Source organism: Choloepus didactylus, chromosome 11 (genome assembly GCF_015220235.1).
Source record: "Choloepus didactylus isolate mChoDid1 chromosome 11, mChoDid1.pri, whole genome shotgun sequence".
Classification (NCBI taxonomy): domain Eukaryota; kingdom Metazoa; phylum Chordata; class Mammalia; order Pilosa; family Megalonychidae; genus Choloepus; species Choloepus didactylus.
In genome coordinates this window covers 14,123,490-14,134,762 of record NC_051317.1, presented here as the reverse complement: position 1 = coordinate 14,134,762, position 11,273 = coordinate 14,123,490, and the positions used below count along the sequence as shown (strand labels likewise).

General features: G+C 40.4%; 1 pseudogene; it reads left to right on the top strand.

The window, feature by feature from the left end:
* Positions 1-913: 913 nt before the first annotated feature.
* Positions 914-4,536, top strand: LOC119506545 (annotated as a pseudogene).
* Positions 4,537-11,273: the final 6,737 nt, after the last annotated feature.

Here is an 11,273-nt window from a genome sequence, read left to right as displayed (position 1 = left end):
TGTGCCCATTTCCTGATTCCTCTCCAACTCCATCTTTCTCTGAGAATTTGTCAAACCTTTATTATTTTTGTTGTTATTATTTTATTCTTGATTCTTGTATTTAAATACACCTCTTTTTAAAAAGAAAATAATGTGGCTTCTCTCTTTGCTTTCTTGATGTTTTCATTCCAAAACTGGAAAAGAAAGGAGGAAACATTAGGTGAGCCTCTGTTTTGGTCTACAAGTGCATACAGTCCATAGCAGCTTGCTGAAAACTGGGTCTTCTTAACTTGCATTGAAGAAAGGAACTATGTAAATTCAACATGATATTAATAAAATATTTTTGTGTAGGTGTTTGGATGATCCCTTTGAAAGCCTGCCAAACCTTGCGAGGAATAGATGTGAGGGCAGACATTCAAACAGAAACAGTCCCAGACTTCCCTGCCTGATCTATTTTAATTTTGCTGCATCTTGTCTCATTCTCAACATGAACCCTAACTTAGTTTTCTGCCAAATCCCTCAGACGCATCGTCTTTGCATTTGTGATTGCTCAACTCTTCCTTTGTTTCATTTTCTTTTCCTTCTGTCTCAATATTTCCATGGACTGTAAACATAAAGTCCATGTTTCCATGGCCTTAAGGTTCTTCAATATTGTGTCCTTATATGGTCTCATATTGGGTACAATGTCTTGTGGGCACTAGAAAATGAAAGATAATGCATATCCTAGAGAAAACAAAAATTTTCAAATAAATTAAATATCTTCCTATACTTATTTTCATGGTTAAGTACTAAAAATATGCTTTATTTATAATATTTACTGAAACATGTATTTTACAGTTGTAATGAAGAAATGAGCAAACTTGAGTTTCAGACAAAGTTTAACTGAAATATTTTGGATATCTCATCATCACAAGCTGAGTAATACACAGTCCTGATGACATGTCTATTCAAAAATTAATGGGGCGGCGAGGCTGAGAGCAGTGGTGGGGGCAGCCGCAGCGCGCCGGGAACTGCCGGGGCCGCCGAGCCCGCGGCGTTGGGGGCGGAGCCGCCTCTCGCCGCGGTGCTGGTGGAGGAGGAGGAGGAGGAGGAGGAGGAAGGCGGCAGGGCGGGCGCGGAGAGCGGCGCGGCCCGGCCTGACGACGGGGGCTCGGCTCCGGCTGCCTCAGCGCCTGCGGCCTCGGTGGGCTCTGGAGTTCCCGGAGGGGCGTTATCGACTCCGGCCCCAGCTCCTCCCTCGGCTCCAGCTCCCGGTCCCTCGGCTGGGCCGCCGCCTGGACCGCCAGCTTCGCTCCTGGACCCCTGCGCCGTGTGTCGGCAGAGCTTGCAAAGCCGGCGTGAGGCGGAGCCCAAGCTGCTGCCCTGTCTTCACTCCTGCCTGCCCGAGCCGGAGCGCCAGCTCAGCGTGCCCATCCCGGGGGGTAGCAACGGCGACATCCAGCAAGTTGGTGTAATACGGTGCCCAGTATGTCGCCAGGAATGCAGACAGATAGACTTTGTGGATAATTATTTTGTGAAAGTCACATCTGAAGCTCCCAGCAGTTCTGATAAGTCAGAACAGGTATGTACTAGTTGTGAAGACAATGCAAGTGCAGTTGGCTTTTGTGTAGAATGTGGAGAATGGCTGTGTAAGACATGTATAGAAGCACATCAAAGAGTAAAATTCACTAAAGATCACCTGATCAGGAAGAAAGAAGGTGTCGCAGAGTCTGTTGGAGCATCTGGTCAACGCCCTGTTTTCTGCCCTGTACACAAACAAGAACAGTTGAAACTTTTCTGTGAAACATGTGATAGACTCACATGTAGAGACTGCCAGCTATTGGAACACAAAGAACATAGGTATCAGTTTTTGAAAGAAGCGTTTCAAAATCAGAAAGGTGCGATTGAAAACCTACTGGCTAAGCTTCTAGAAAAGAAAAATTATGTTCATTTTGCAGCTACTCAGGTGCAGAATAGGATAAAAGAAGTAAATGAGACTAACAAACGAGTAGAACAGGAAATAAAAGTGGCCATTTTCACCCTTATCAATGAAATTAATAAGAAAGGAAAATCTCTCTTACAGCAGCTAGAGAATGTCACAAAAGAAAGACAGATGAAGTTAATACAGCAGCAGAATGACATCACAGGCCTTTCCCGACAGGTGAAGCACATTATGAACTTTACAAACTGGGCAATTGCAAGTGGCAGCAGCACAGCACTACTGTATAGCAAGCGACTGATTACTTTTCAGTTGCGTCATATTTTGAAAGCACGGTGTGATCCTGTCCCTGCTGCTAATGGAGCAATACGTTTCCATTGTGATCCTACTTTCTGGGCAAAGAATGTAGTCAATTTAGGTAATCTAGTAATAGAGAGTAAACCAGCTCCTGGTTATACTCCTAATGTTGTAGTTGCGCAAGTTCCTCCAGGGACAAACCACATTAGTAAAACCCCTGGACAGATTAATTTAGCACAGCTTCGACTCCAGCACATGCAGCAACAAGTTTATGCACAGAAACATCAGCAGTTGCAACAGATGAGGATGCAGCAACCACCAGCACCTGTACCAACAACAATAGCAAGAACACAACAACATCCTAGACAAGCAGCCCCTCAGATGTTACAACAGTCTCCAAGATTGATCAGTGTGCAAACAATGCAAAGAGGCAATATGAATTGTGGAGCTTTCCAAGCCCATCAGATGAGAATGGCTCAGAATGCTGCCCAAATACCAGGGATACCCAGGCACAGCGGCCCTCAGTATTCCATGATGCAGCCACACCTCCAAAGACAACACTCAAACCCAGGGCATGCTGGACCCTTTCCTGTTGTATCAGTGCACAGTAACACAATCAACCCAACCAGCCCTACTACAGCTACTATGGCAAATGCGAACAGAGGTCCCACCAGCCCATCTGTTACAGCAATAGAGCTTATCCCTTCAGTTACCAATCCAGAAAACCTTCCATCACTGCCAGATATTCCACCCATACAGTTGGAAGATGCTGGTTCAAGTAGTTTAGATAATCTACTAAGTAGATATATCTCAGGCAGTCACCTACCCCCACAGCCTGCAAGCACCATGAATCCTTCCCCAGGACCCTCTGCCCTATCTCCAGGATCATCAGGTTTATCCAATTCCCACACACCTGTGAGACCCCCAGTACTTCTAGTACTGGCAGTCGAGGAAGCTGTGGGTCATCAGGAAGAACAGCTGAGAAGACAAGTCTTAGTTTCAAATCTGATCAAGTGAAAGTCAAGCAAGAACCTGGGACTGAAGATGAAATATGTAGTTTTTCAGGAGCTGTGAAACAAGAAAAGACAGAGGATGGCAGGAGGAGTGCCTGCATGTTGAGCAGTTCTGAGAGTAGCTTGACACCACCTCTCTCAACCAACCTGCATCTAGAGAGTGAGTTGGATGCATTAACAAGCCTGGAAAATCGTGTGAAAACTGAACCTACAGATATGAGTGAAAGCTGTAAACAGACAGGGCTCAGCACCCTTGTTAATGGGAAGTCCCCAGTTCGAAGCCTCATGCACAGGTCAGCAAGGATTGGAGGAGATGGCAGCAGCAAAGATGATGATCCAAATGAAGACTGGTGTGCTGTCTGCCAAAATGGAGGGGATCTCTTGTGCTGTGAAAAATGTCCAAAGGTCTTTCATCTAACTTGTCATGTTCCAACACTTCTTAGCTTCCAAGTGGGGACTGGATATGCACATTTTGCAGAGATATTGGGAAACCAGAAGTTGAATATGACTGTGATAATTTGCAGCATAGTAAGAAGGGGAAAACTGCACAGAGTTTAAGCCCAGTGGACCAAAGGAAATGTGAACGTCTTCTGCTTTACCTCTATTGCCATGAATTAAGTATTGAACTTCAGGAGCCAGTTCCTGCTTCGATACCAAACTACTATAAAATTATAAAGAAACCGATGGATTTATCCACCGTGAAAAAGAAGCTTCAGAAAAAACATTTCCAACACTACCAAATCCCAGATGACTTTGTGGCTGATGTCCGTTTGATCTTCAAGAACTCTGAAAGGTTTAATGAAATGATGAAAGTTGTTCAAGTTTATGCAGAAACACAAGAGATTAATTTGAAGGCTGATTCAGAAGTAGCTCAGGCAGGGAAAGCAGTTGCATTGTACTTTGAAGATAAACTCACAGAGATCTACTCAGACAGGACCTTCGCACCTTTGCCAGAGTTTGAGCAGGAAGAGGATGATGGTGAGGTAACTGAGGACTCTGATGAAGACTTTATACAACCCCGCAGAAAACGCCTGAAGTCAGATGAGAGACCAGTACATATAAAGTAAAATGACATGGACTTAAATCAGTTCTTACAGAAAGAAAGAAAACAAAAAACTTTTAAGTGTTGCTGGAATATCCTGCCTACAGTGGTGACCTCCTTAAAGAAGCTGATACCTTTTACACAGTGTTAGATTGAAATAATGGACAGAAAACACATTCTTGTCAGAAAAGGAGGAGAGAACTCTATTTGCAATTTTAAAAGTAACCTGAAAGAAAAAGTGAAATGATTTGAAGATTCTTGTTACTAAAGAGGGTGGAAGAGGATGGTTCTCTCATGGTTACCAGAGATGGGCAAATGTTAATGATCATGTGGTATTGATCAGTGCAGGAAACTGAGTGTACAAGTCAATACTCAAGGGTCATGTCGCTTGATAAATTGTCTCTTCAGACTAAAGCACACACACTTACTAAAACAAGTTTTATGCCTTTCCCTCCACTCACATGCATAATAGGTTTTCTAGTTTAAATAAAAGTAGCTCAGATTCCACTTCAATGTCAATTCAGACATGCATTGAAATATGCTGTAATTTTTTTTTTCCTTCTCATTTTGATGCTATTGGGCCTTAGTTTTTGTATTGTTTTAAATCACTCAATAGTAGTTTTATTTTCTGCTAGTACTTAGGGCCTAAAAACCCAGACCATTAATCATCATTTAGTCAATTTTAACAGTCTACTGAAGAGGTTGTCAAGTAAAGATGAAATAAATACGGTAACTTTTCAGTAGTGGATCATGTACTTTTATAATAGTCATTTGCAGAAAATGCTTCACATAATTGCACTTCCAAATCAAATTATTCCCTTGAAAGGCAGAATGTTTATTTCAAAATTAATCTAGTTTTCTGTACATTTAAATTTGATTAAGAACATGACAACTGTCTCTTATCCAGTCTTCCTTCATATCAGTTTTCTGATAGACCACTATTGATAAACAGTAATCTGTCAACTACCAAATGTGTAAAATTTTCTGTATTTCACTTTGTCTTATTTGTAAATAGTGAACTAAAACTTCTGGCAGATCAGCAACATTTGCTGAGCCTGTTTTTTAAGCTAATGTGTGTTCTTACTGATGTTCCTAGCAAGAAAGGATTTGTAATATATGCTGTCTATTTCTGATGTTCACATTCATATTTTGAGGTTCTATCTTATTTTAATAGAGAACAGACTTCTCAAAAAAGAAAATCTTCCAAAGCATCTTATTATTGGAGTATCAAAATATTGAAATAAACCCGGTGGGGTTAGATTACTCATCTGTCCACCAAGTGGGACATTTGCATGGACTTGGGGGCTTAAAGGACTTAGAAGACCTGAAAGTAAATCCTGAAAATGAGCCAATCCCCACTTGAATGGTTACTGGAGTAAACCCACCTCTGCTACCCTGATTGCAGCACCTGAGGCGTATAAATCACCTTGGCTCTGTTACATTTTTCTTCTCTTCATTTGTGATGCTCAGATCCAAGATGTGTGTTCTTGTACAGGCTTCTCTTTTTTTTTTTTTTTTTTTTTCAGCTTTTTTTTATTGATTTTATTGAGATATACTTACATACCATGCAGTTATACAAAACAAGGCATACATTCAGTTGTTTACAGTACCATTATATAGTTGTGCATTCATCACCAAAGTTATTTTTTGACATTTTCATTACCACACATACAAAAATAATAAGAATAAAAATTAAAGTGAAAGAGCAATTAAAGTAAACAAAGATCACTGGGTCCCTTTTTTGTTTGTTTGTTTGCTTTTGTTTGCTTGTTTGCTTTTCCCCCCCCGTTTTTCTACTCATCCATCCATAAACTAGACAAAAGAGAGTGTGGCCCATATGGTTTTCCCAATCACATTATCACCCCTCATAAGCTACATTTTTATACAATTGTCTTCAAGATTCATGGGTTCTAGGTTGTAGTTTGACAGCTTCAGGTATTTATTGCTAGCTATTCCAATTCATTGGAACTTAAAAAGGGTTGTCTATATTGTGCATAAGAGTGCCCACCAGAGTGACCTCTCGGCTCCTTTTGGAATCTCTCTGCCACTGAAGCTTATTTCATTTCCTTTCACATCCCCTTTTGGTCAAGAAGATGTTCTCCATCCCACAATGGCTGGTCTAGATTCTTCCCTGGAAGTCATATTCCACATTGCCAGGGGTATTCACTTCCCTGGGTGTCAGATCCCACGTAGTGTGGAAGGCAGTGATTTCACCTTTCAAGTTGGCTTAGCTAGAGGGGGAGAGCCACATCAGAGCAACAAAGAGGCACCTGGGAGGAGGCTCTTAGGCACAATTATAGGGAGGCCTAGCCTCTCCTATGCAGCAACAGTCTTGCCAAGGGCAAGTCCTGTGGTAGAGGGCTCAACCCATCAAACCACCAGTCCCCTATGTCTGTGAGCACGTCAGCAACCAATGAGGTGGGGAAACCCAACACCCCTGCATTCTCCACCAGCTCCTCAAGGGGGCTCTGCATATTTATTTCACTGTTTTGTTTTTTTTTTTTTTTATCATCATTTATTGAGATATATTCACATACCACGCAGTCATACAAAACAAATTGTACTTTCGATTGTTTACAGCACCATTACATAGTTGTACATTCATCACCTAAATCAATCCCTGACACCTTCATTAGCACACACACAAAAATAACAAGAATAATAATTAGAGTGAAAAAGAGCAATTGAAGTAAAAAAGAACACTGGGTACCTTTGTCTGTTTGTTTCCTTCCCCTACTTTTCTACACATCCATCCATAAACTAGACAAAGTGGTGTTTGGTCCTTATGGCTTTCCCAATCCCATTGTCACCCCTCATAAGCTACATTTTTATACAACTGTCTTCGAGATTCATGGGTTCTGGGTTGTAGTTTGATAGTTTCAGGTATCCACCACCAGCTACCCCAATTCTTTAGAACCTAAAAAGGGTTGTCTAAAGTGTGCATAAGAGTGCCCACCAGAGTGACCTCTCGGCTCCTTTTGGAATCTCTCTGCCACTGAAGCTTATTTCATTTCCTTTCACATCCCCCTTTTGGTCAAGAAGATGTTCTCCGTCCCACGGTGCCAGGTCTACATTCCTCCCTGGGAGTCATATTCCACGTTGCCAGGGAGATTCACTTCCCTGGGTGTCTGATCCCACGTAGGGGGGAGGGCAGTGATTTCACCTTTCAAGTTGGCTTAGCCAGAGAGAGAGGGCCACATCTGAGCAACAAAGAGGCATTCAGGAGGAGACTCTTAGGCACAAATACAGGGAGGCCTAGCCTCTCCTTTGCAGCAACCGTCTTCCCAAGGGTAAAACTTATGGTAGAGGGCTCAACCCATCAAACCACCAGTCCCCTATGTCTGTGGTCATGTTAGCAACCATGGAGGTGGGGTAGGCGAATACCCCTGCATTCTCCACAGGCTCCTCAAGGGGGCACTACATTCCCTTCTTTTTTCAAATCACCTGTATGAAAAAAAAAGTTAAAAAGAAAACAAACATACAATAAAAGAGCATTTCAAAGAGACCATAGCAAGGGAGTAAGAAAAAGACAACTAACCTAAGATAACTGCTTAACTTCCAACATGTTCCTACTTTACCCCAAGAAAGTTACATAATATAGCAACATTTCAGTGAACTTGTTCCTACTACAACCATCAGAAATTAACAGACCATAGTCATTTCTGGGCATCCCCAGAACGTTAAATAGCTTATCTGTTCTTCCTGGATTATTGTTCCCCCTTCCTTAATTGCTCTCTACTGCTAGTTCCCCTACATTCTACATTATAAACCATTTGTTTTACATTTTTCAAAGTTCACATTAGTGGTAGCATATAATATTTCTCTTTTTGTGCCTGGCTTATTTCGCTCAGCATTATGTCTTCAAGGTTCATCCATGTTGTCATATGTTTCACCAGATCGTTCCTTCTTACTGCCGCGTAGTATTCCATCGTGTGTATATACCACATTTTATTTATCCACTCATCTGTTGAAGGACATTTGGGTTGTTTCCATCTCTTGGCAATTGTGAATAATGCTGCTATGAACATTGGCGTGCAGATATCTGTTCGTGTCACTGCTTTCCGATCTTCCGGGTATATACCGAGGAGTGCAATCGCTGGATCGAATGGTAGCTCTATATCTAGTTTTCTAAGGAACTGCCAGACTGACTTCCAGAGTGGCTGAACCATTATACAGTCCCACCAACAATGAATAAGAGTTCCAATTTCTCCACATCCCCTCCAGCATTTGTAGTTTCCTGTTTGTTTAATGGCAGCCATTCTAACCGGTGTTAGATGGTATCTCATTGTGGTCTTAATTTGCATCTCTCTAATAGCTAGTGAAGCTGAACATTTTTTCATGTGTTTCTTGGTCATTTGTATTTCCTCTTCAGAGAACTGTCTTTTCATATCTTTTGCCCATTTTATAATTGGGCTGTCTGTACTATTGTCATTGAGTTGTAGGATTTCTTTGTATATGCAAGATATCAGTCTTTTGTCAGATACATGGTTTCCAAAAATTTTTTCCCATTGAGTTGGCTGCCTCTTTACCTTTTTGAGAAATTCCTTTGAGGTGCAGAAACTTCTAAGCTTGAGGAGTTCCCATTTATCTATTTTCTCTTTTGTTGCTTGTGCTTTGGGTGTAAAGTCTAGGAAGTGGCCTCCTAATACAAGGTCTTGAAGATGTTTTCCTACATTATCTTCTAGGAGTTTTATGGTACTTTCTTTTATATTGAGATCTTTGGTCCATTTTGAGTTAATTTTTGTGTAGGGGGTGAGGTAGGGGTCCTCTTTCATTCTTTTGGATATGGATATCCAACTCTCCCAGCCCCATTTGTTGAAAAGACCATTATGGCTCAGTTCGGTGACTTTGGGGGCCTTATCAAAGATCAGTCGGCCATAGATCTGAGGGTCTATCTCTGAATTCTCAATTCGATTCCATTGATCTATATGTCTATCTTTGTGCCAGTACCATGCTGTCTTGGCAACTGTGGCTTTATAATAAGCTTCAAAGTCAGGGAGTGTAAGTCCTCCCACTTCGTTTTTCTTTTTTAGAGTGTCTTTAGCAATTCGAGGCATCTTCCCTTTCCAAATAAATTTGATAACTAGCTTTTCCAAGTCTGCAAAGTAGGTTGTTGGAATTTTGATTGGGATTGCATTGAATCTGTAGATGAGTTTGGGTAGAATTGACATCTTAATGACATTTAGCCTTCCTATCCATGAACATGGAATATTTTTCCATCTTTTAAGGTCCCCTTCTATTTCTTTTAGTAGAGTTATGTAGTTTTCTTTGTATAGGTCTTTTACATCTTTGGTTAAGTTGATTCCTAGGTACTTGATTTTTTTAGTTGCTATTGAAAATGGTATCTTTTTCTTGAGTGTCTCTTCAGTTTGTTCATTTCTAGCATATAGAAACATTACTGACTTATGTGCATTAATCTTGTATCCCGCTACTTTGCTAAATTTGTTTATTAGCTCTAGTAGGTGTATCGTTGATTTCTCAGGGTTTTCTAGATATAAGATCATATCATCTGCAAACAATGACAGTTTTACTTCTTCTTTTCCAATTTGGATGCCTTTTATTTCTTTGTCTTGCCGGATTGCCCTGGCTAGCACTTCCAGCACAATGTTGAATAACAGTGGTGACAGCGGGCATCCTTGTCTTGTTCCTGATCTTAGAGGGAAGGCTTTCAGTCTCTCACCATTGAGTACTATGCTGGCTGTGGGTTTTTCATATATGCTCTTTATCATGTTGAGGAAGTTTCCTTCAATTCCTACCTTTTGAAGTGTTTTTATCAAAAAGGGATGTTGGATTTTGTCAAATGCTTTTTCAGCATCTATTGAGATGATCAATTGATTTTTCCCTTTCGAGTTTTTAATGTGTTGTAATACATTGATTGTTTTTCTGATGTTGAACCATGCTTGCATGCCTGGAATGAACCCCACTTGGTCATGGTGTATGATTTTTTTAATGTGTCTTTGGATTCGATTTGCAAGTATTTTGTTGAGGATTTTTGCATCTATATTCATTAGGGAGATTGGCCGGTAGTTTTCCTTTTTTGTAGCATCTTTGCCTGGTTTTGGTATTAGATTGATGTTAGCTTCATAAAATGAGTTAGGTAGTGTTCCATTTTTTTCAATGTTTTGAAAGAGTTTGAGTAAGATTGGTGTCAGTTCTTTCTGGAAAGTTTGGTAGAATTCCCCTGTGAAGCCATCTGGCCCTGGGCATTTATTTGTGGGAAGATTTTTGATGACTGATTGGATCTCTTTGCTTGTGATGGGTTGGTTGAGGTCTTCTATTTCTTCTCTGGTCAGTCTAGGTTGTTCATATGTTTCCAGGAAATTGTCCATTTCTTCTACATTATCCAGTTTGTTGCCATACAGTTGTTCATAATATCCTCTAATAATTTTTTTAATTTCTTCAGGATCTGCAGTTATGTCACCTTTTCATTCATTATTTTGTTTATATGGGTCTTCTCTCTTTTTGATTTTGTCAGTCTAGCTAGGGGCTTGTCAATCTTGTTGATCTTCTCAAAGAACCAACTTTTGGTGATATTTATCCTTTCTATTGTTTTTTTGTTCTCTATGTCATTTATTTCTGCTTTAATCCTTGTTATTTCTTTTCTTCTACTTGGTTTAGGATTGGTTTGCTGTTCATTTTCTAGCTTCTTCAGTTGATCCATTAGTTCTTTGATTTTGGCTCTTTCTTCCTTTTTAATATATGCGTTTAGTGCTATAAATTTCCCCCTTAGCACTGCTTTTGCTGCATCCCATAGGTTTTGGTATGTTGTGTTCTCATTTTCATTCGTCTCTATATATTTAGCAATTTCTCTTGCTATTTCTTCTTTAACCCACTGATTGTTTAGGAGTGTGTTGTTTAACCTCCAGGTATTTGTGAATTTTCTAAGTCTCTGATGGTTATTGACTTCTAATTGTATTCCATTGTGGTCAGAGAATGTGCTTTGAATAATTTCAATCTTTTTAAATTTATTGAGGCTTGTTTTATGTCCCAGCATATGATCTATTCTGGAGAAAGTTCCGTGAGC